The sequence below is a fragment of the Lissotriton helveticus genome, chromosome 7 (assembly GCF_964261635.1).
Source record: "Lissotriton helveticus chromosome 7, aLisHel1.1, whole genome shotgun sequence".
NCBI classification, from domain to species: domain Eukaryota; kingdom Metazoa; phylum Chordata; class Amphibia; order Caudata; family Salamandridae; genus Lissotriton; species Lissotriton helveticus.
Genome location: NC_136068.1, coordinates 369,080,688 through 369,106,140, shown reverse-complemented (window position 1 = coordinate 369,106,140; position 25,453 = coordinate 369,080,688).

Genomic DNA, 25,453 nt, shown 5'->3' with positions numbered 1-25,453 from the left:
AAAAAAAGTCCCCTTTGTGAAATAGTATTAACACGCACATCTCCTCCGGACCCGTGCCTCCCCCAAGCCTCTGGATAGTTTGGTGGCACCGACGGAGAGTTGATAGAGCAGGCTAGATGGCTAGCCACTATAGAAGTCATATGCAATTAGTGACTGACTTTGATTATTGAAAGGGACGATTTGGACTGAATTACTCACTGTATATTGAAGGAGTGAACATAACAGCATTCCTCACTACCTTCAAGGGAGACAACCATGTTGATTTAAGATGAAGTATGTGTTTTTGAGATGAAAGACAGGCGTTTTTGTAATGCAGATCTATGGGGTGTCTTCCAGAGATTGGGGGTTGCTCTATCATTGAGTTTAGTTGTGGATAAATATGATTAATTCAGCAGGGCATGTAGATAGGCATCCCTGGATTCTACATAAATAGTGGAGTTTTGATGCCTTCCCCTGTTTGCATTTATTTGATCCACATGCGGGGCCTCGTATACCTGAGCACGGTCCAGGTGAGGTGAGGTCCAGTCCCCTGTCATTCTGGGTGAGCAAAATTTATTTCAATATATATAAGAGATGATGAGAGCACTTGTGTCTGTGAATCATGTAACACTTGGTACTAACATAGGTAATACATATATATTTTTCCTTAGATCACGTTTAATATCCATTGACAAGGAGGATGAGTACATAACTGTAGGTACAGGTTGTATCGTTCCTAACAGTTATTATACATATTCTTTTCACTTATTAGGTTGGTGTATTATTTGTTTTACACATTTATAACAGTAGCAACTAGTTAAGAGCAGTGGCCCTGATGAAAGCCAAGGGACGTTTTGCCCGGTAGGCAGAAACATGTTGGCCCAAATTGCGACAGTCATTTGTTCCACACTGTCCTTTGCGCTGTTCCTGTTTTTAATTAGGGGATGTGCCTTGTTCCCATTAAAAAGTTTGTTTAGACATATCACCCTATTTTAAATTCACCACTTTTGGTTTGTTGCACTGTGTTTTCACCACTTTTTCTCGACCATCATTAACTGGCCAACAATTGGTGGTTCATAGCTAACTGTGGACCTGATCCAGTACCAACAACTTACTGAGTGGCATGGGGTCTAGATGATCAAAGGACCTGGCAGGTCACAGTTTGGACGGCCAAATGATAGGACTGATCACTTGGTCTGTTTGATGGTTATCCATAAATAGATGATCTGGATTTTGTTGACCAGTTTTTGAGTGAACTCTGTACATCATAGTACGTGTTCTCTGCACAAGTGCTTTTCTCTCCTTTTTCTTGCTCCTTAGAATTTGTTTAATGGTGACTGCAGCACCTACTGACATAGTGGAATACATGCCAGTTTGGCCAGTATATTTGGCTCATAGACCTCCTAGGTTCTTGTTTGTTGTTCATACTGTGTAGCTGGGGAAGTGAACCAGTAGTAGGTCTTTAAACTCTTTTTCCCTATGACCCCTCTCTCTCTATTTGTTGTGATGATATTTGTAAAATGACCATGTGTGCAAAACCAAATAAAATAACAGAGAGAAAGCTGAGTAGATGGCAACTTGTATATTGTAATAACTCAGACGATGTTTATATGACTTAGCTGATATGTAGTGGTATAAAGATGACAGAGTTGTGCAATCTTGTTACGTTTGTCTCAGTGTGTTGTGTGCAAATGAAGTGGCCATGTTAGCATCTTACTTTTGTGTTGTTTAGAAATTGAAATGGGACCTGCCCTCAATGAAATAAAAATAGGCAGAATGGTGATTTTGGCACCCATGATAACATGATTTTGCTACTCAGACATGATTATAATTTGGGGAGGTGATTTTAATATAAATATATGCACACATGCCGGAACAGAGCAGAACCAATGTCTCATTTCACACACACTAACAGGGGAGATAAGTTCAACGATCTAATGGCCACGCATGCCCTGGGTTTTGCAAACATGCTGTGCTCCCCACCTGTGGATTTTGATTATACATTTATTGGCAGAGGCTGTAAATCCACAATTGATTTTATAGTATTTCCAACTAACTATGCTACTTGGTTTTGAAATTTTGAAATTCAAACCAATGTCCTGAGTGACCATTTGCCCCTCAGTATTGAGCTAACCATTCCCAAGTGGGGGGCTTACTTTAATACTTTGGCTTGGACACAGAATATTGCACTATCTCCCCAAAATGGTTATTCCCTCCGATAGGGTATGAAGGACCCAGAGGAGATGAATAAAAAGATCATTACTAAATCATATGACCACATAGTAAAATTCTTAAATGAAAACACCACTTCTGAAGAAACATTGAGGGCTTTTGCTCAAATTACCACCGTGGTTCAAGATTCACTTGTATCAGAAATAACCAAGGAAAATGGTTGGTTTGATTCAAACTGCACTAGGTCTTACACTAAACTGAAAACTGCACTGCATAGAATTGTAAGAGACCAAATGGAAATTAGAGAATGTAGGAGGGCAATTAACCTTGCCAGAACGGTACGAATGAAAGATCTAAAAGACCAAGATTGGAATGCACTATATGAAGCAGCCTTACAGAGGGACTGCACCTCATTTTGGCAGGCGGTAAACGCCCCGTTTTTCTCCTGTGGAGATGGAGCAAAGATTGAGGTGGCAATCGATGAGAAATCATGGATTGATTTTTTTTGCAAGCGTTTATAGTTCTCGGGGGTTGGAAGAAAATACTTTGGCCTCCGAACCCCCATGCGGGGAGGGCTATGATGACTTCATCCTGATTGATTTATATATAACACATGAGGAGGTGAGTGAAGCCATTAACACCAGCAAAGGAGGCAAGGATCCGGGTCCCGATGGGTTCCCGATGGATTTATTTAAGTCTACTCCATCTTTATGGTCCCCGCTGTTGGACTAGGGTCCTTGAAGCTTGCTGTGCAAGGGGTTTTATCAGGACATGGTCGGTATCCATGATCATTCCAAGCTATAAAAAGAGTGATCGGAATTATCCTGCCTGCTAGCGACCAATATCTCTTTTAGATGCTTTGGTGAAGGTGGCAGGCAGGATTGTCTTAAATAGGCTACAAATATGGGCTGAAGATAACACCATACTGAGTCCCGTACAATACGGATTTAGAAGGAGGCTTGGGACCAATGAACAGGTTTTAAATTTAAGTTTAGTAATAGGGAAGTACGTACAAGCTTAGTCTGAGAAACTATATGTAGCTTTCATAGACCTCACAGCCGCATTTGACTGAGTCATCCATACCAGACTGTGGCAAATTTTGACGGATTTAAAGGTTGAACCAGTACTGGTACAGTTTTTAAGACAACTATACTCGGGGGCTAGTGCCAATGTGAGGTTCGGGCTAAAGGGAGAATGCATGGCACCATTCCGAGTGGAGAGGGGGGTTGCGTCCTAGCCCCGTTCCTATTCTCCTTATATACCAATGCTCTAAAGGAGGAACTGGTGGCCGGGGCGAGAGACCCGCCTCAAATTAACAACAAGCCAATAGTCTCCCTTCTTTACACGGATGACGCAGTGCTTATGGCCAGAACATAGATCGGCTTACAGCGAGCCCTCGCCACGTACATCAGCTTTATGGACAGCCGAGGATTAAAATTAAATTTAAAAAACTTTTGGAATGTCATGCGGAAAAGGGGAAAAGTAAAGGTAGTGGACTAGCAGTTGGGAAAGATAGGATAGACTCAACCAATATGTTCACCTATCTGGGTGTTGTATTTGAGAGTAACTGTTCATGGGGAGTGGCAATCAAGAGTCGTTGCCTCCTCTTCAGGAGGTCAGTTATGGCAGTAAAGAATTTTGCAAAAAAACTAGGCAAAAGGCCCCCGGAGATAGTCCTGAAAACTTATCAAGCAAAGTGCTTTAGCATTGCAATGTTTGGGTCTGGAATTAGGGGCTTTGAATTTTTTTTTTGAATTTAAAATTTCTTATAGAGCGCTCATATACCTGCGGTTTCTTGGCGCTATTACTGACAGGATCCTAGTTAAAAGCTGGGGGAACCGGAGAGTTATTATTCGAAAAATTTCGTGAATAGGTAGGTCTTAAGTTGTTTACGGAAATGTGGGTAAAGAGAGATGGTGCGGAGTCCGAGGGGAAGGGAGTTCCAGAGGGTAGGGGCGAGGGTGGCAAATTTAGAGCCTCCCCACTTCTTTCTCCGGTAGCGTGGGATGGTGAGGAGGGACTGGGAGGACGAGCGAAGTTCCCTGGTGGGGACGTAGGAGACAATCTCGGAGGAAATGAATTCAGGTGCGAGTCCGTGTCGGGCCCGGAAGGTGATGGAAGCAAGCTTGAATTCAATTCTGGCTCGCACAGGGAGCCAGTGAAGTGATTTCAGAAGCGGAGTAGAGTGGTGAAATTTGGGGAGTTTAAAAACCAGGCGGGCCGCCTGGTTTTGGATCTGTTGCAGGCGACGCAGACTGTAGGCGGGGATGCCGGCATACAGGGCGTTGCCGTAGTCCAGGCGGGATACCACCATGGCCAAGATGATGAGCTTTAGGGCAGTGAAAGTGAAGAAACGGGACACCCTACGTATAGTGCGCAGTGAAAGAAAGGAAGAAGATACCACAGAGCTAACCTGGGAGTGAAGGGTGAGTTGAGAATTAAGTTTTATGCCAAGTGTTTTAACTGAGGAAGCAGGGGTAGGAGGAGGGCCAAGAGCAGGGGGCCAAAAAAGAGGGGACCAGGGGCTGGATGAACCACCCGTCAACACCAACTCGGTTTTGTCGGGGTTGAGTTTAAGGTGGTTGTGGTTCATCCAGTCCCTGATGTGAAGCATAACAGATTGAAAGTTTAGAATAGAGGAAGGAGAAGACAGATTGAAGACAAGCTGGAGGTCGTCCGCATAATTAAATACGCCGACCTCCATCTGTTGAAGAGAGAAGATTAGGGGAGCAATGTACAGGTTGAACAAGAGAGGAGAGAGGGAGGAACCTTGGGGAACCCCGCACTGAACTTTCCGGACGTCCGCCGTGAAGTCACCCAGTCGAACAGCCTGGGTGCGGTCGCTCAGGAATGAGGACAACCAGACCAGGGCGGTCCCCCCGATCCCCGCCGCTCCGATACGGGAGAGGAGGATGGTATGGTCGACCGTATCGAAGGCGGCTGAGAGATCGAGGAGCACAAGAGCCTGGTGCTGATTGGTGTCCATACCCTCCCTGAGGGTGTCCAGGACCGACAGGACAACGGACTCCGTAGAGTGTGCGGGGCGGAAACCGGCTTGACGGGGGGCAAGGGCATCATGATTCTCCACAAAGGAGCTCAGAGCGCAGGTGACGTGGCGCTCGAGTACCTTGGCCAGGAATGGTAAGAGGGAGATAGGCCGGAAATTGGCGGGGACAGAGGGATCTGCCCCGGGTTTTTTTAAAATGGGCACAATTACCGCGGATTTCAAGGATTTAGGGACGATGCCTTGAGCGAGAGAGCTGTTAAGAAGATGAAGGGGAGGGTCAGGACAGGAAACAAAAATATGACGGAGAATGTGAGCGGGACAAGGGTCAAGAGGAGAGCCGGATTTGACCAGGGGAACCAAGGTGATCAGGCTCTCCCTAGTGATAGGGGGAAGTGAGAAAAGCTCGCCCTTAGGGGGGGGGCATTGGGGGTCGACAAAAGAGGAGGAGGGTGGCGGGATGTTAGCCTTGATGGTGATGATTTTGTGAATGAAATAGTTGTTGAGGGAAGAACAGAGTGCTTCGGAAGGGGCCGGCTTAAGAGTAGTTCTGTCCGAGAACGCTAGGTTGTGGACGATGGTGAATATCTCCTTGGACTGGTTTTCCGCAGCTAGGATTTTGGAGGAGAAGTAAGATGTTTTTGCCTCCAAGATGTCTTTTTTATACTGGCTCATGATGTTAGTGTAAACCAGTTTCAGGGTGGGGCAGTAATTTCTTCTCCATGCCCGCTCCGCGCGGCGAACTGTTAATTTGGTGGTCTTAAGCTCTTCGGTGAACCACCGATTGGCGTCCTTGTCGCGTTTGGAGGTAATGCGCTTGAGCGGGGCAAAAACGTCACGTCCGTTGGAGAGCCACTGATCTATGGCGTCGACCTGAGAAAGAGTGGGAAGACCCTGTAAGGGGGGGAGGGACAAGGTAAGGAGGGAAGAGAGATTCTCCAGGTTAACACGACCCCATGATCGGACCCAGGTGTTTTTAGGCCGGGGGGGCCTAGCTGGAGGGTGGATAGGAAGAAAGAATGAGATTAGGTGGTGGTCCGACCAGGAGCAAGGGGTAATAGAGAGTGAATCCACAGGGCAGTTCAGGGACCAGATCTGATCAAGTATATGACCTTTGATGTGGGTGGGGGAGGAGACGTGGGGAGTGAAGTTGAGGGAGTGAAGCGTTTCGGAGAATTCCTTGGAGGATGAGCACTCCGCGGGATCGGAGGGCCAGAAATTAAAATCGCCAAGGAGCAGAATGGAAGAGTTGTTGATTGTGATGGTGGCCAAGACCTCCAAGAAGTCGGGAAGAAACTGTGAGGGGGACTGAGGGGGACGATAGGTGAGAAAGCAGGTCAGGGGGGGGGAGGTGGAAACCGTGCGGATCACCAGGAATTCTGTTGTCGCGATGTCGGGTAAAGATAGCATTTGAAAGGGGAGACTGGTGCGTGCGATGACCGCCACGCCACCCCCGGCCCTGCCCTTAGGGCGATCCGCCCTGAGGGCATAGTAGGTGGCCGGTAGGGTGGATAGTAGGGCAGGGAGGGAGTCATCGCAGAACCATGTCTCAGTCAAAAAGAGAAGGTCTGGAGCATGGAGATCCAGTAAGACTGAAAGTTCATGTGCATGGGCAACGGCAGACCGGGTGTTGAGATAAAAGGCTGTGAAGGCTTTGGGGGTTGATGGGGAGGTGCTACGAGACCCGGAAGGGGTGTCGACTGTAGGGGAAGGACAGAAAGAGGAAGAAGCAGAAGAAAGACCAAGGGAGGAGATGCGAGAGCAGATAGAGTCCGAGATGGGCCAGGGGCCCTGGCAGCAGCGAAGTTGGTCGGGGGAATAGATGATGCGTGGGGCAGAGTGACTAGCCCCTAGCCCCGGCCGGTCGCGGACGAGCGCAGACGAGCTTGCCTTAAGCGCGCCTTCGGCGCGCAATCGTCGCGCCCGCTGCGCTCGTCCGCTGCGCTTCCTGGGAAAGCACATTTTTATACCACTGGTAACCGGCCCACGGGGTGGGCGTGGCCTCGTAAGGGGGCGTGGCCTCCGCGAGTGATCAGGAAGTGGCGGCAAGTAAATGATTCTAAAACACAGAAGTACACAAATGGATAAAAGCAGCAATAGCACGCACTCCCGGCTTCAGCCTCAGGAGGTCTGTCAATTAACTCCAGCGCTCGTAGTCAGCGCTTTAAATAGTGAATTCGGGGTGGGCGTGGCCTCGTAGGGGGGCGTGGCCTCCGCGAGTGATCAGGAAGTGGCGGCAAGTAAATGATTCTAAAACACAGAAGTACACAAATGGATAAAAGCAGCAATAGCACGCACTCCCGGCTTCAGCCTCAGGAGGTCTGTCAATTAACTCCAGCGCTCGTGGTCAGCGCTTTAAATAGTGAATTCGGGGTGGGCGTGGCCTCGTAAGGGGGCGTGGCCTCCGCGAGTGATCAGGAAGTGGCGGCAAGTAAATGATTCTAAAACACAGAAGTACACAAATGGATAAAAGCAGCAATAGCACGCACTCCCGGCTTCAGCCTCAGGAGGTCTGTCAATTAACTCCAGCGCTCGTAGTCAGCGCTTTAAATAGTGAATTCGGGGTGGGCGTGGCCTCGTAGGGGGGCGTGGCCTCCGCGAGTGATCAGGAAGTGGCGGCAAGTAAATGATTCTAAAACACAGAAGTACACAAATGGATAAAAGCAGCAATAGCACGCACTCCCGGCTTCAGCCTCAGGAGGTCTGTCAATTAACTCCAGCGCTCGTGGTCAGCGCTTTAAATAGTGAATTCGGGGTGGGCGTGGCCTCGTAAGGGGGCGTGGCCTCCGCGAGTGATCAGGAAGTGGCGGCAAGTAAATGATTCTAAAACACAGAAGTACACAAATGGATAAAAGCAGCAATAGCACGCACTCCCGGCTTCAGCCTCAGGAGGTCTGTCAATTAAGGACGTGTCTCCAATAAAAGTAATAGAAAAAATATTTTTAAGATTTATTTTAGCGGTGCCAAAGAGTACCCCGGTTTTTAACTGTCATAGTGAACTGCAGATTTCATATATTTCAGATTTGATTAGCATGCATCCTCTTTTATTATGGCATAGAGTCTGGACAGCTACCAGCACAGGTTTGAATGGAGATATCATTGGGGATACAATGAAATTGGACCATGTCTCTAGGGTAAGCTGGATGAATTATATCAGGGCATTTTTATTAGACATCGATCATTATGATTTTTATACCTTTCCTGAAACTATGAATTCTATTTTAAGGAAAGATTTTAAAGTATTATGTATGACATACTTAGAGTCCTTAAGAGCTGCACAAACCAACGTGGGTGGTTCTGCACCAATTCACTCTAGTAACCTATCATATACAGCCATATCTGATCTGCTGCATAGGACGATTTGACAGATACGTTCTTGCCGGGTTTAAGATAGATTGTTTCCATAGCTTGGTCAGTTTTCCAGTTGCTATTGATTGGTCTAGAAATCTATGTCACTGTCCATGCGATAATATATCAACTCAATCTACTTTACACGTGATTCTTTTCTGTAAAATGTACTGTAACGAATGAAGTAGATGGATTTTGCCATTCTTAAAGCAGGGGTGATGGAGGCAGTGCCGTCCGGCCTTCTTATATTTGCAATTACTGGAAAACACTTACTGTACGGCCATCATGACGGGATTCCTGAAAAGCATAATAAGGAAAAGAAAGAGCATAACAGTTAAATAATGAATGCTATCATTTTTAGAAAGATTGTTAAAAATAGGATGAATATGTTTTAAAATATAATCGGCCTAGGCAATTCTGTCCAATGAATTTTAAACAATAATGAATATTTATATTGTGACTTTTATGATTTTAACAAGCTTGAAATCGAATAAAGTTTATTTTGATTCTGATTCTGATTTTGCCACTTGTAGATTATAGTAAAACATAATGGCATGGAATAAACAAAGTAAGTATATGAATAAAAAAATAACATGAAAATAAAAAAGTATACTCAAAGTCAATGGCAGTTGAGTTGAGTGTGTTAATCGGTAAAACTGAATGAGATGGAATAGTGATCTTACTCTCATATTTGAATATAAATGTGGGTGTATTTGTAAAGCGCACTGCGACTCCATGGAGTATCCTGGTGCTGAAGACCGCTGGGGAACCTGTCCTGGTTTTCCCTGTGAGATGGTCCCTTTCTGGGTATCTCCAAGGTGAAACCAGGCATCCCCGGCGTCTGTGGGGGGCCGTTGTAGAGATGAGGCAAGCTTAATGCCCAGAGTTGCCGAGTGTGTTCCCTGGTTAGAGTAGGCACAGAGGCAAGAATTATCGAGTCTGTTTTGACCCTGGCCCACTACCCTGCCGCGTCGGGAGTTGAACCCTGGTCATGGGCCGTTCTCTGCTTACGGGCTGCCGCCTCTAACCAGTGAGCCACACCACTCCACATGTGGTGGGTGGCTGATTTAAATGTTAGGCCATAATGAATGTGGGTATCATTACATGTTTAGTGTATGTGAGTGATAGACCTGGCATCCTTGGCATGGTTTCCCCTGACTTTTTTTTGCCTCTGACCCTCTGTTTTGTTTACTTCATTTGTGCTGGCATTGGGATTTTGGACACCTTACCACTGCTGACCAGTGCTATAGTGCATGTGCTCATTCCCTAAAACATGATCAAATTGGCTTATTAATGTACTTCTAAATCCCTAGTAAAGTGTACGACAAGTGCCCAGGATCTGTAAATTAAATGCTACTAGTGGACCTGCAGCACCGATTGTGCCACCCACTTCAATAGACCTTTAAACATGTCTAAGGCCTTCCATTGCAGACTCTGTGTGTGCAGTTTTAAACTGCTATGTCGACCTGACAAGTTACCAGGTCCAATTCTTCATTTTCAATACATATAAGTTGCCCCTAAGGTAGGCTCTTGCCAGCCGACAGGGCAGGGTGCAGCGTATTTAAAGATTTGGACATATACTTTTAAGTTTTCCATTTCCAAATAATGAAAAAACTCTTAAATTCATTTTTCGCTACTGCAAGGCCTATTTCTCCCATAGCTTAAAATTGGAATTACCTTATTTTATTTTATAAGTGTTACTCCCGATTCGATTGGGAAACAATGGATCTTTTGTGTTTGATGTCTCCGAACTCACAATTTAAAATCACAACTATGGTAAAGTTTGATTTTAGGTTTCATGTTTGAAAATGCCACTTTTAGAAAGTTGGCATTTTCTTACTTAAACATTCTGTGCCTCGGCCTGTCTCAAAATATAAATCTGGGGAGGGTGAAAGCGTTTTTTTTTCATTCCCTCTAGACTACTACACACAAAAGGAGCTTAAGTGTGCATGATGGGCCGTCCACATCCCAGTGGACCATTAACGTCCTGAGCAGTCATCCTGGGCAGGATGGGAAGGAGGCGCTGACACTAGCATCTGAATGGAATGTTCCTGTCCCCACACAAAGAGCTGCACACCCCCTGTAGTAAGACTAGAGTCAGGGCAGAAACTTTGTGCACTTCAAAGGCTTCTCTTTGAAGGCTCCTCACTTCAAAGGCACAACTGAGTGTGAATACTAGACCTCGGACACCACCACTTTAGTACATTTCTGAACCTGAGAACATTATGCTAGGAAGAAGGACCGCTGTGCTGCTGAAAGGACTGTCACTCTGCTGGACCCTGCAAGACTTTGCTGGACTCCTGCTTTGCTGTGTCTGCTTTGCTACCTGCTTCCCTCCATGCCTGGGAGTCCAATCCTGTCCTCGGCCCTACGAAGTGGGGTTTCTGGTTGTTTTCTTGTGAAATCCGCACATCGCCGTTGTTACACCAGTTGGAAATGACACATCTCTCCTCGGCGCTGATACATCACCGGTGCTGCTGAGAACAAGGACAACGCAAAGCCGGCTGTGCAGCTTGGTGAACCTGCATCTCCCTCATTGTAAAGGATTCACCGCAACGCATCTCCAACTACATGGATCGGAACCGATGCATCGCCTACATCCAAAGGGATCAACGATGATGCATTGCCTCCTCTGCTCCCATCATCAGGTCTTTGATGTTGATGCATCCTCTATCCAAATGAGCTTTTTCAGTAGGTTAAGGGTTTTTTCCTTGTATTCGACCCGTGGCCCATCACTGTTGGTCTGCAGATGTGAATTTACCCCACTCAAGGGCGACCAGATAACCCCTGTTGGCAATTTGTGTTTTTAAGCACTATATTTGCAGATATTCTTTAAAAAAAATCATTACTCCGGTTCTACCTATTGGATTTTTGTCGTTTTTGCCTTATTTTGTTCTATTTTCCTAATGGTGTGTGTTATATTTTTGTGTGGAGTTTTTACTGTTTTACTGTGTTTAAAAAATTCTTTGCACATTGCCTCTTAAGTTAAGCCCGCCTGCTCTGCACCAAGCTACAAGTGTGTGAGCACAGGTTAATTTAGGGGGTGTACCTGACTTATCCTGACTAGGATTGTGGTCCCTACTTGGACATGTTGCATGCCTCTGCTAACTAGAGACCACAATTTCTAACAGTGAGCATATGGCTACTTATGCAAGTTGAATACTGTTGGACCTGGTCCTCTCTGCAGGGTCACCATATACATTTTGCCTTTTAGCCTCTAATTGTTGCTAATTTCACTTTTGTGTGCCTAAGCACTTTAACTCTGCTAAAATTCTTGTGCTCACTCCTCTAAAACATGGTTGACGTGGCTTATACCAATTTTGCATCTGTAATATACTTGTACGTCCCTTGCACAGTGGTATACCATATACCCAGGGCCTGTATATTAAATGTAACTAGTGGGCCTGCAGCACTTATTGTGTCACCCACTTAAGTAGCACTTTAAATCATGTCCCTGGTCTGCCATTGCAGTCTGAATGCAGTTTTAAACTGCCATATAGACTTGGCATTTAAACCCCCCTTGTCAAGCCTTTACTTACCCTTTGATTACATATATGTCACTCCTAAGGTAGGCCCTAGGTAGCCCAGAGGACAAGGTGCTCTGTATTTAAAGATTGGGCATGTAGGTTTAAGTGTTATATGCCCTGGTAGTGGAAACCCCCAAAATGAATTTTCCCTAGTGTGAGGCCTACCCCTCCCATAGGAAAATATTGGAAAATCCTTATTATATTTAATTTGCTGTAATTTCCAATTGGTAGCATGTAGCTAAGTCATGTTTGGTAAAAACGGGGTTACCCAATGCACTCAAAGACAGTAAAACATTTGTTATGTAACAAATAACGATTCAGTACAAAACACAAAGCGACAGAAGGTTTCTAGGGATCTCCAGAAGGAGAGTTGTCCGTTGGAGTCCTTTATTGTGTATAACAGCCAGCCGACACGTGTTTCATTGCTATTGCGAATCCTCAGGGCTGAAAATACAAATAAGTAACACTGGGGCATTCTATGCATGAGAGTACAGTCACAATGATGCAGCTTTACATTGTTTCATGCACAATACTAGTGCCGCTTCCACTATTGTACAACACCAGCAATACACTTAATTACAACTTAGTGCAACCAAAAGCATTCGTGTCGAAGTGCCTCTACGACGCCGTCTCTTAAGATGTGTAAGTGACCAGGTGAGTATATAACCAGGTGAATAAGTGAGTCTTGGTTCGAAAAAACTCATATAACTCTTGATCTAACACGACGGCGTAGTCTGTAGTCTCATAGTAGCAAATAAGTAATTTGAGTCCCTCTGTATTCGAGTGCCACTGAACGTGCATGGATCATACAAACTGTGTGTAATGTGAAAGGAAATAAAGAATCATGCAATTGTGGCTCCCATATTAGGACTACATACCTAATAAGGCTGTATTAGAACCAATAGGTCTGTAAAGGGATTAAACAAATGACAAAAGGGAGGAAAAACAATCACAATAAGGTCCTATACGTAAATAACGGGGCAAAAAGGAACAACGTAACTGTATTTGTCAAAAGGGTAAAGAATGCTCACCGCCCAGCTGGTGATAATTCCGACCCAGCCGGGCCCGGTACAATCAAAGAGGAAAATTCAAGAAACTGGTCTCCCCACTGTAAGAATCCAAACAATAAAATTAATGAGACCCGTAATAGTAATCCATTGGAGGATCGGTACGTAAAACACTTTTAAACACCTAAAATGTCACCACACTCCAATCTCCGAGTTACAGTACGATGGTCTGGAAATTATCTAAAAATCTTGTTACCAGTCATTTCAAGAAAACGCAAACATTAGGTAAGCACCTGAAGTGTGGCTGTACATAGGAAGCTAGAATAGTCTTAACTTCCATCAGAACAACAATTAAGAAAGCTTACCTCAATGAGAGGTAAACGTGAGGAGGAACTTCATATGTCCTTAATAATGTTGAAAATCCGAGTGGTTCCTTAGTTGTGCTCTAAAACTGAAATACGTATCAAATTAGGATTCCGTCTAATAAAATATTGTCTGAAACTATGCCTATAAAACTATGTCATCAGGATTACGTAGTAGTCGAATTGCATCTTACCCAAAAAACGAGTGTATAGTCAAACACCCAATTGGCCTGCAGTCGGGTACGACTTCAGTCTGTAGAGAGGACGCCAAAACTCTGTGGAAGAATATAAACCTGTGTGTTAACCACACTGTGTGGCATTAAAACACAAGGGCCCACCGAAATTGAATGACTATAGAACGGGGATCTAAACGACAAGCGCTCACCTTTAAAACCGAGTGCTGTACCGAGCATGTACTCTCTCCGGGCCGTGTTCCTGTTTGGACACGTGATCCGGAAATTTGGCCGGTTAAGAGCGGACGCGTTCCAATCGCGTCACGGAAAGCTAGAGCGCTGACCTAGCAAGATTGCTTCCAAGTGCAGCACGAGATGTTATGAAATTACGACTCCTCGATTCAATTTAGGAAGACATATACCGTATAAGACTCAATTAATTAATGATCAACCACGAGTAATCACATTATTACAATTAAACGTGCGAATTAACCTGAATCCAAATTCTATTAAATTAATTTTACAGTTGTTGCACAAATCTCGCAAACGACTGGCTGGACGATTACATAACAGAAATACATCGCATCGTTAGTCGATGATTAAGCGTCACGTCGATTCCCATTCTCAGGTCCGTATGGAATAACGTGTTAATCGGATATCAAGTAAGTCAGATGTCGGTAGTGAGGCGCGGGACACATTACAATCCGTGAGGAATGGTGATGATCTGTGCCCAAATAATGCCAGTGTACAAAGCCTAGACTAATTTAATGATGACGTGCCTCTATAGAATTGGTAATTCATGCAATTACTGGTGGGTGAATCAAAATGTGCAGGTCCCACTTGCACGTGACTTCATCATAAATGTATCAGGTCAAGAATGCTTCTCCAATTCTAAAGGTCTCACAAACTACAATTAGTTGTATCAAATATAACTGCCATCTCAAATACATAAGTCTAGTTATAAATAAATAGTGACATGTAAATATATACAAAAAGAACATAGAAATTGTCATAACCTGATATAACACATGAAAAAGGAGGTATAAATACATCCGGAAAACGCAGCGTGAACTTGAAGTTCAAAATAACTCCTTTCAGTTGAAACGATTTTCACATAAGCTTCAGTGTGATAATCGAGGGGTTGAAAGACATAAACCAATATATCTACTGCATAGTTGGCTATTATTGTCAAAACATACATTATGGCACATGTAAACTACGTAGATCTATCTTGAGAAGAAGTTAAACTAAGTAGATCTGTCAAGAGAAATAGTAAAGCTAAGTGGTCACAATTCAGTGGATGATGAAGTAGATCACAACTTAAACATTTCTAAGGAAATGATTTTAATCACCCAGAAAATACTGCATCTCCTGATCATAATTCAGTCCGTGCTCGACCATACGCAAGCGCATTATCCACAATGCTTCAGTGCGTCTAAGTTTAAGCTCACGATTACCTCCTCTGACCCCTAATGGAACCATGTCAATGCCGAAAAATCTCACAAGTGTACCAGTCTCTCCCTTGTGGCAGGCTGCGACATGTAAGGCCACTGGATATTTGGGGTCACATTTGAGTATAGCCCTTATATGTTCTGTGATTCTTTCCTTAAGGGGTCTGAAAGTGCTCCCCACATAATATTTGCCACAATTACATTCTATAATATACACTACAAATTTCGTTGTACAGTTGATGTTGGTTTTAATGGTGTAGGATTCACCACCTAGACCAATGTAATGAGTAGTTCCATGTTTGGCCCATTTACACATTGAACAGAAACCACACTTAAAGAATCCCAAACTGTGTTGTGTCATCCAAGTTGTAGTAGTAATATTACGAGGAACAGTGGGACTTAGTTTGGTCCTGAGTGTATTACCTCTCCTGAAGGACAGCCCAGCTTACAACTAAATAGCCTGTGCTCTGCCTTCACACAAATTATTATTGGTAAGCTTATAAAGCGCAATGGTTACTCCAACCGGAGTGTCCCGGGCCTAGGGATCCCACATTGTTACTGCAGCCAGGGCAGGAAGAGAGGAAATTCCAAGCACTTTAAAGCCACAGTCTAGAAGCTTCTCCCACATTCCACAACCAGGGAATCAGTGTACAAAAGTAGGAACTCGGACTCCCACTCTTCAGTACAATTCTGGACTTGTGGATTCTCTTCCAGGAAGGACTGCCACTCTACTAGATTGCTGCTCTGAATGACTGATGATCTGCCGGATTGTTGCCCTCTTTGCCCCACTGCTCTGCTATCTTCTGCTCAGGGACAAGGACTAGATCTCTAACTGCCCCAGGACTTCCAGAGTGACACACAAGGGCTAGTTTGCTGGCCTCCTGTCAGAGCCACATTGGCAGACAAAAGGCTTCCTCCATCTTGAAACCACACCTAGACCCATCCTGAGGGAGTCCCGACCCTCCAAGTGGTGCTCCTTTAGTCCTGGACCCTTGTAAGTGGTGCTAAAGGTGCCCAAATAGACACAATCACAAAGGGCGGATTTATAACATTTGTAACTAAAACCTGTTCTGAGAACCAGGAGGAGACCTGGACCAATCTGCTTGCAAATCCGCCCGAAGGCAATCATCAGTCAGATTGACTTCACATCTTCTCCAGCTATGCTTTTCTCCGCATAAGCAAATTCATTACAGCGGTTCTTCTCCAAAAGGGTATCCAACCTCATGGAAATATCTTTGGTCACAGCCCTCTACCTCATCCCACTGGAGAATTTTGAATTCCATTTACGAGACAGGGGCATATTTATGATCCCAGTTGCATCACTTTTGCAGCACGCAACATGGTGCAAGAGCGTTGCAACTCAAAAATGGGAGATATTAAGCCCACAAGGCCACTTCACATGGCCCTGAGAGACTTCACAAATCAAATCCCTGTTTGCCTTACTGAGTGCAAGGTTGGTATTTCTCTTCATTACTCTCTCTTTCTATGTGTGCTGCATTCTGCAGTACACATAGATATGGGAATATGCCCCTCAGGTTTGTTTTCTGTGCAGGAAGGTGACCCTTCCTGCACAAAAACAATCGTGCATTGTTGCACTATGGTGAAAGGGTTCCTGCATTGTAAATGTAGTGTATTTTGTAAAGCGCACAGTTGCCCCAACGGGGCGTCCCGGCGCTGTATAACGCTGTGGAACCCTTCCTCGCTCTTCCTGTGAGAAGCCCCTCCTGGGCACCCCTAAGGTGAAGCCAGGCATCCCAGTGTTGTAGGGGCCGTTGTGGAGATTAAGCAAGCTATTGCCCAGAGTTGCAGCGTGGGACCCAGGATTAGAGTAGGCGCCGAGGCGAGAATTATCGAGTCCGCGGACATTGAGCTCAAGACCCTGCCGTGTCGGGACTTGAACGCTGGTCCCGGGCCCGATCTCTGCTTCAGAGTCTGCCGCTCTACCAGTGAGCCACACTTCTCCACGCATTGGTGGTAGGCAGCTAAAATGGACATCTGTGCAGGAAAAAAGGCAGGAATATGCAGTGTTCTTTAAAATATAGCACATTCCGGCCCTTTCTCTGTCACACAGCGCAGCAGGTGACTTGCTGAGCTGCACTGCATGATATTTTCATGAATATGCCCCCAAATCCCAATTTAGAAATCTTCACAGCGGCTTCAACCCAAGGCAATCCAGCTACCACGCTTCTTCTTCGGACACCTCCTGCAGCCTTGCCCCGCTAGAAAGGGACAAAGTTGTTTGCCATTTCTACAACAAACACTTCATGCATAGAATTAGCACAGTAACATTTTGTCACTTTAGAGTTCGGGGTGAATGACACTGTGCTAATCCCATGCCTAAAATCTTTGCTAGAAAAACAGACATTTGAGGTGAGCAAATCCAGAGTGTCTCTGGTGATGTAGGGTGCTCTATATAGGAGCTCCTTTCCAACTACAGTTGGAACAACCCAGAGTTCTCTGTTTCTTTTTTTCATAATCTCTGCGGCACTCTAAGACTGAAAGGGTATTGTTTTCAGTAGCAAAATATTATCAACACATTTCCAGTACCCACTAGACGTTCCTTTTATCTTATGTTTGACAGTATGTTGTCCGCCTCAAATTTCTTATAGCTTCTATTGACACCTCTGCCTCCTCTTTTTACGCTTTTGCCTGCCCACAAGAAACATTAAACAGATAGCAGCATTCATTGTCAATAGCAGTGCTGGGTTGGAATCAGCTCTCTCTGTGTTTGTTTGAAATGAGTCCTGTATCACTTCATACTAGTTTCCCTTCACCGGTTCCTGCATCATCCTCCGCCTCTTCATCTGCATTGGAGTCCCGGCATGGTTCATGGGTGGTGAATCAACTGAGCTTCTAAATCTAGCTTTTTCTAGGTCCCAGAGAGCATATAGCCTGAGGTGTTGTGTGGTGCTCTGTGGTTGTACCCAGTGCCCCTGCTGTGAGCCTTCGCAGTACCTCTCCAGACACTTGACCAGGGGGCTGGAAAGCTTTGTCACGCACAGCCTGGCTGAACCTGGGGGAGCCCAGGCGGTGGCTGGCTGCATGATCCCACTCTATGGCCATTGACACAGGCCTGTGGAAACCAAAACCTTATGAGGATTTTAGCTGGGGGCAAATAAGGCTCATCTAATCTCCCTGAACAACACCCTTGAACAACATCCATAAACTAATCAGTTAAACAAAATAGAGGAACAAGAATTGACGGTTCTCCTCTATATAAACATGTCAAGTGGAAAAGTGCTGGTGCCCCCATTGTCACATCCTCACTTCAGCACCATTTAAAGCAGCATCCTAAATCCGGTGGTTGGTGCCAGGGATCTGAAGCAGAGGTAATTCTACATTATATTTATATAACTATTTTACCAAAGTGGAGATATTACTTGCTCCATTGCTGGCTTGATCTTGTTCTACAGTCGAAAAGTGATCATTTTCATATTTTCTTGGTGCAAAATAAATATGTTGAATTCTGCTGGTTAAAGAGGCTGCACTATACAATTGAAGAGACAACCCATGGCCCTTCTAATCAAAGGAAGGCATAAACAGTTCCAGCATATTGGTCCTCTAGAATGCTTTCCTAATATTCCTGTTTACTTTCCTTCATACCAAATGAAGGCATAAACAATTCCAGCAGTTTGGTCCTCTACAATGTTTTCTAACTATTTCTGTTTTCTTTCCCACTTCAAGACCTTGAGCCACTGATGCACCGATTTGCAAAAAATGAAAAACCTCGAACCTTCTCTCTTACAACAAGGTTCTCCAAGTAAACTCACAATTGAGGGTATTTCTGTGCAAAAATTCCCAGTAATTTTAAGCAAAAAAAAGGTTCCATATGTCTAGAATCACTGGGGATATCAAAGAAATCACTAATGGATTTCACTCTGCTTGACCGACCTAAGAACACCTACTCATAGAAGAAGGTAAGACATTGAATAGAACCTCAAAAGTCACCCTGTAAGTTTTTAATGGAACTCCAAGTGAGGATCCAGATGGGATAGATGATCTTTCTTGTTCACCTACTTTGCTTCCAAATAACTATTACCATCTGCCAGGAGACTATGTGCTCTTCTCTCACACTCTTCTTACACTTAAAAAGAGTGTTAGAATCTATGTTGTAGCGGCTTCAAAAAACAATCGCAAATTTTGAGCATATTTTGGAAATCTTAAGAGTTATTTTAAATACCCTGATCTCAAATGTAGAGTCTTCTTCAACTTTTAGAAATCCTGGGGAGATGAGGCCTCATGATCATGCCAAGGATGCTATTAAAGAAAGTAACATGCTAGATATGAACCAATCATAAAGAAGGTCATGGGCAACTCAATCATAAAAAGGTTGCGTGAATTTTAAAAAGAAGCATGATAGCAAGTACTCAGGAATTGTTTATTCACTGTGCAAACTATTCACCTAAGAGGAGTCAATTTCTCAACTCTCTACTCCTTTCCCTAAAGCTCTAATGAACCCTCATACTTCCCCACCTTTAGGAAACAGCTGAAAAGAAATGACAGGGAAGACCAATCAAAAGTAGCCCCTAAAATTAAAATGAGCTTTACATCGTAAGGTCTGAAGCTTATAAGAAGCAGAAAAAACAAAAAACAAAAAAAGCGCAGAATTGCTAGAAGAAGGCTAAAATTGATCAGATTTAACTTAATGGAGGATTGTAGAGAAAATAGAAAAAATACTCCACCTACCTCATTAATAGTAAATCCAGGTTTAGTCTCAGAACTCTCTTTAACCCCCGCTCCTACTTCTCTGAGAAATGTAAGTAGGCCTTCAAACCCACAATAGCCTGCATTTAAATTCAACTCTTCTGCTTCTGAGGAAATAGCATCTTACCCTCAAGTGCAAACAGTTACTTGCAGTTCTGAGATAATGAATATTTCTTTGGAAAAGACCATTTCCCTTCAATGCTACTCAACTATTGAAGTACTTAATCTTTTTCCTATTGATCGCACTCCTTAAAAAGCCTAAGGGTATTCAACCTTTTACACAGCTGTCCCCAATAGCAATCTATCTCTTCAGCAGTATTGAAATTGGTTTACTTCCCATCAAAATATGGCTTATCCATAGTACCAGTTGAATTTTGGTCAAATCTACTCCCAATGTTCATCGTACAACAATGTTATTTACCACTTAAAAAAGGCTTTGATGTAATTACGAAAAGCTCTAACTGTATTGTTGTATAGGTATTTCTTCCACCGCCTAAGTTGCTCACACCTCTTCTATGTTTACTGTGTCACGTCACATAGTTCCATCATGGAATCCCCAGATGGTATTTATGTGACATCACACATTCCTCTCGGCATTCAGCTGTTCCGCTTTTATTGATCGCCGACGTTCTGCCGGTTCCCTGTGAGCCTTATAATTATACCTAATAAATCCATGAACTAACTATCCTGTGTCAGGCTTTAACTACAACAAGTGGCGCAGAGGGAAACAAAACGAATCCGAGGAGAAAAAGGCTCACGAAGGGTAATAGTGTCGGGTTTGAAGGAAATCACCCTCAGCGGTTAGAGCATGAGATGTCTAACCGAAAATGAGCAGGAAACAGCGAAGTAAGTGAACTGACCGCGCGCGCCAGCACAGCTGATTGTGAGCAACGCGCATGGAGATCAGGCGATTAGACGTGTGACAGAGCTTCTGACAGAACAACGCGTGAAGCATCCTGGGAGTGACGCGAGCTTGTTAACCACTGCCATTGGTTGTACTGCTCCATACGTCACCTTCGCAGCGTCTAAGCGGCCATTTTCTTCAGGTCAATTTCAATTCTGAGGCGGTGACAGGCAAATCGTTTGGAAAAATCGGAAATAATTGCCAAAAGAAAAATAAATAGCGCGCCTGATATACAAGCGCTTTTCATGGAAAATGAATGATTTTTTAATGAGATACTAAGGAATATCATCCTGTGACAGTATAGTGAGGAATATAAAAAAAGGAATTTAAGTGTGAGACATCTTGTGATAGGTTTTGAAAAAAAGGACTGTGTATAAACTAATACAAAGAAGCACAGCCGGACATCTGGATAAGAGCAAGAATAATGGCGCAAAGTAATAATATATGTGTGCCACCACTTTTCTTGGAAGAACCAGGAAAGCCAGCCATGAAGCGGAAGAGTTGGTTAAGGGCATTTGAAAATTATATTGTGTCCATAGATGGCAAGAAATATGATGCAGAAAGGAAAAAGTCGCTATTATTTGGCCTCTTAGGGAAAGTTGGTCAGGAAGTATACGACCGCCTGCCAGAATTTGAATATCCACCCGGTGTATTTATACCTATGAATGAATATGATGAGGCTATAAAAAGGCTTGAAAAACAATATGATGAAGAAACTAATATAATGGTGGGAAGGCACAAATTTGCTTTAAGAAAGCAGGAGGAAGGAGAGACTGTAGAGGAATATATAGCGTGCCTAAGAGTACTGGCAAGGGATTGTGAATATGATGACTTGACCGATACATATATAAGAGACCAAGTGGTGTTTTACTGCTACTCTAAAAAAGTGCAGGAGAGATTATTAGCATGTAGGAAACCAACTTTACAGGAAGTAGTGGACATTGCCAAGGGGATAGAAAGATCATTAATTTCAACTAAAGAATTGTCTGGTACCAGTGGTAATTCTAATGTATTTTACTTACAGGACAAGAGGAGAAATTAACGCAAAGGTAATGAGAGAACATGGGGTGATAAAAAGGTAGGAGGCAGAAATGTGTGTTGTTATAGATGTGGTTCTCAAGAACACCTAGCTGATTCTAAGGTATGTCCTTCCGTTGGAAAGAAATGTATGAAATGTAAAAAATATGGTCATTATACATCGTTGTGCAAAACTAAGAAAGCAATACGTAATGTCGATGTAAATGCTGTAGGAGATTTTGATGACGAAATGTGTGGAAACATAGTGTTATATGTGGAAATGGTAGATGGCAAAATAAAAGGTCCAATTGGAGAAGGTAAAATAGGAGATGTAAAATTACAATTTACTGCAGATTCTGGTTCACCCATAACGATTATATCAGACAAAATTTTCGATGAAAAATGGAATGGTGTTGAACTACAGGAAACTGATGTAAACCCGAAAGCATTTGGGGAACAGGACATAGACATGGTGGGCTACTTCAATGACACTGTAACGGTTAAAGGGAGAACCATTGAAACCAAAGTGTACGTAGCCAAGAGAGGTAGAATACTGGTGGGGTGGAAGGATCTAGCAAAGATTGGAGTAATCCTGCAACCGGGTTCTGAAAATCCAATAATTTTAAGAGAGGATTTTATAAATAGCATTAAACTTGAGGCTAAAGGAAACGGCATAGAGGAGCTGCTGAAGAAATATGAAAATGTGTTCAGAGATGAAATAGGTTGTGTAAAAGGATTCACACATGCAATTAAATTGAAAGATGGAGCAATGCCAACAACGCATAGAGTGAGATCTGTACCCTTGTCTATAGGAAAAGAGTTGAAAGGGGTACTAGAAAAGCTGAAAGGAGAGGGAGTGATAGAAGAAACAGATGCCTCTGAATGGGTGTCGGCGATTGTTGTTTCAAAGAAGAAGAAAACAGGAGAGATAAGGCTGTGTGTAGATCTGAGATCGCTCAACCGAAACATTCTGATAAATTGCCATCCGCTCCCCATGATACAAGAAATACTACAGTCCATAGCAGGGTCAAAGTACTTTTCGATGATTGACCTGAAAGCAGCTTACCATCAGGTTTGCTTGACGGAAGAATCGAAAAAATTGACCACTTTTGTGACTCCTTTTGGAGCGTACAGGTACGTCAGACTGCCATTTGGTCTTGCCTCTTCTTCAGGTGTGTTTCAAAAACTCATGGATAGTCTTTTTGGAGAAGTAAGTGGAGTTGAGGCCTTTCAGGACGACATTTTGATCCATTCAAAGACTGAAACAGAGCACCTTAAACTGATAGACCAAGTTCTGAAAACACTAAATGAAAGGGGCATGACTGTGTCCAAAGACAAGTGCAAGTTTATGGAAAGCAGTATTGAATACTTGGGACATGTGTTGACTTCAAATGGTATAATGCCAAAAGATGACCTGGTGGAAGCAATTAGAGAGGCGCCTCAGCCTCAAGACAAGGAAACATTAAAGTCCTTCCTAGGATTAAGTGAATACTATTCCAAGTTTGTACAAGCATATGCCACCAAAGTTGAATCATTGAGAAAACTTCTCAGGAAAAACGTGAGTTACCAATGGACAGAAGACCAAGAAAAGTCTTTCAATGAAATAAAAAAATGACATTGCCAAGGCACCTGCCTTAAAACCATATGACCCAGAATTAGACAACATCATCACAGTAGATGCCAGCGCAAAAGGCATAGGCGCGGTTTTCTGTCAGAAACAAGGGTAGAAGGAAAACACAATAGCTTTCATTTCCACGAGGTTAAGTGAGGCTGAGACAAGCTATAGCACTATTGAGCGGGAAACACTCGCATGTGTTTGGGCAGTGCAAAGACTCAAAAGTTACCTGTGGGGAAAAAGTTTTGCTATTATCACAGACCACAAACCATTAATTTATATGATGGATGAGGAAGGCCGTGGCAATGGCAAAGCGAGTTCTAGATTGATAAGATTAATGTCGAAATTGCAAGAATATACCTTCACCATACATCATATAAAGGGTGGTATGAATTGCAGAGCTGACTGCTTATCACGATTACCTATGAAGGGGAAACATCCTTTACAACGCAACTTTTACCACGCAGTGTAAATGTAAATGTAGACGTATTTGTAAAGTGCACTGATACTCCTGAGTGTCCTGGCGCTGTACTCATACCGCTAGGGAACCCTTCCTGGTTTTTCCCCATGAAATGTCCACTCCTGGGCATCCCCAGGGTGCAACCAGGCATCCCTAGCGCTGTAGGGGGCCGTTGTGGAGACTAAGCAAGCTATTGCCCAGAGTTGCAGCGTGGGACCCATGCTTAGAGTAGGCACCGAGGCGAGAAATCAGGTCCGAGGAATTATGAGCCCAAGATCCACCGAGACCAACCGAGGCAGGAATTGAACCCTGGTCTCGGGCCAGACCTCTGCATCAGGGTCTGCCGCTCTAACCATTGAGCCACACTTCTCCAGTGCCTTTACGACGCAACTTTTACAACACAAACCATTACAACACATTGCGCTGGGGGCGCTCTAGGATAGGGAATAGGTTTAATGTACTATCCAACACCTTCCCTACTATCCACGGGGACTGGAGTTGGAATAGTAAATTAAACTATTCACTATCCAGCGCCCCAAAGCACTATGCGATGTAAAGGCATGCGTTGTAAAAACTGCGTTGTAAAGGCATGCGTGGTAAAAGCATGCGTTGTAATGTCGTACAACCCCTATGAAGGTCCTTCTGAAACCACTCTTGATGAAACAGAATGCGTGGTAGCATGGATCGATGCCACAGAAATGTGCAACGGGTCAGTAAAAGAGGAAGAATGGTTGAAGTGCCAGAGTGAAGATAAAATATTGGAAAAGGTTCTGAGTCACGTGAAAACAAAGTGGCCACCAGTCAGAAACCTTCATAAGGAGTTGAGAAGCTTCCAACAAGTTAGCGATGAATTGACTATTGAAGGAGGGTTCCTGAAAAGATGTGACCTGTTTGTACCACCTGCGAACATTAGACCTAAATTAATATCATTAGCTCACAAGGGCCATCCTAGAAGTAGCGCAACAAAGAGTCTGTTAAGAAAGCACTACTGGTGGCCTGGAATGGACAACGATGTGTGCAGCTTCATTGACAGATGTATACAGTGTTTAAAAGCAGACAAGCACTGGAAGACCAGTAAAGCAGAATTGCAGATGGTGGACATACCAGACGAACCCTGGTCGAAAGTAGCAATTGACTTTGCAGGGCCGTTTAATTTGCTACCAGAATATGAAAGGTACTTGATAGTTCTGACAGACTAATATTCGAAATGGGTTTATTTTAAATTTGTGAAAAATGTGACCACAGAAATTGTGATAAAGTATCTGAAGAAATTTTTTGCAATAGAAGGCCAACCAAAAACTCTGGTGTCTGACAATGGAACTCAGCTAGTGTCAAAGCAAATGACGGAGTTTTGGGAAAATATAGGTGTAAGGCAAGAAAAAACACCTCTCTACAGCCCTAAAAGTAATGGCCAAGTTGAGCGCATAAACAAATTCATGAAGGAAGGCATACAATTGGCAATTGCTTCTAAGTTAAACATCACAAGTTTCCTAATGGATAAAGTGAACACGTACAATATCACACCTAACGATACTACAAAATTCAGCCCATTTTACTTAATGATAGGAAGGAGGTGCAAAAGTGAACTGACTCCCAAATTTGGGAAAGAGTACAAACATGATGTGTCTATGGAGGTCATAGAAGACAAAACACTCAAAGTGAGAGAGAACATGGTGAATAAACAGTTAAAGACTAAGAAATATTCTGATGAAGTCAATAAAGTAAGGAGC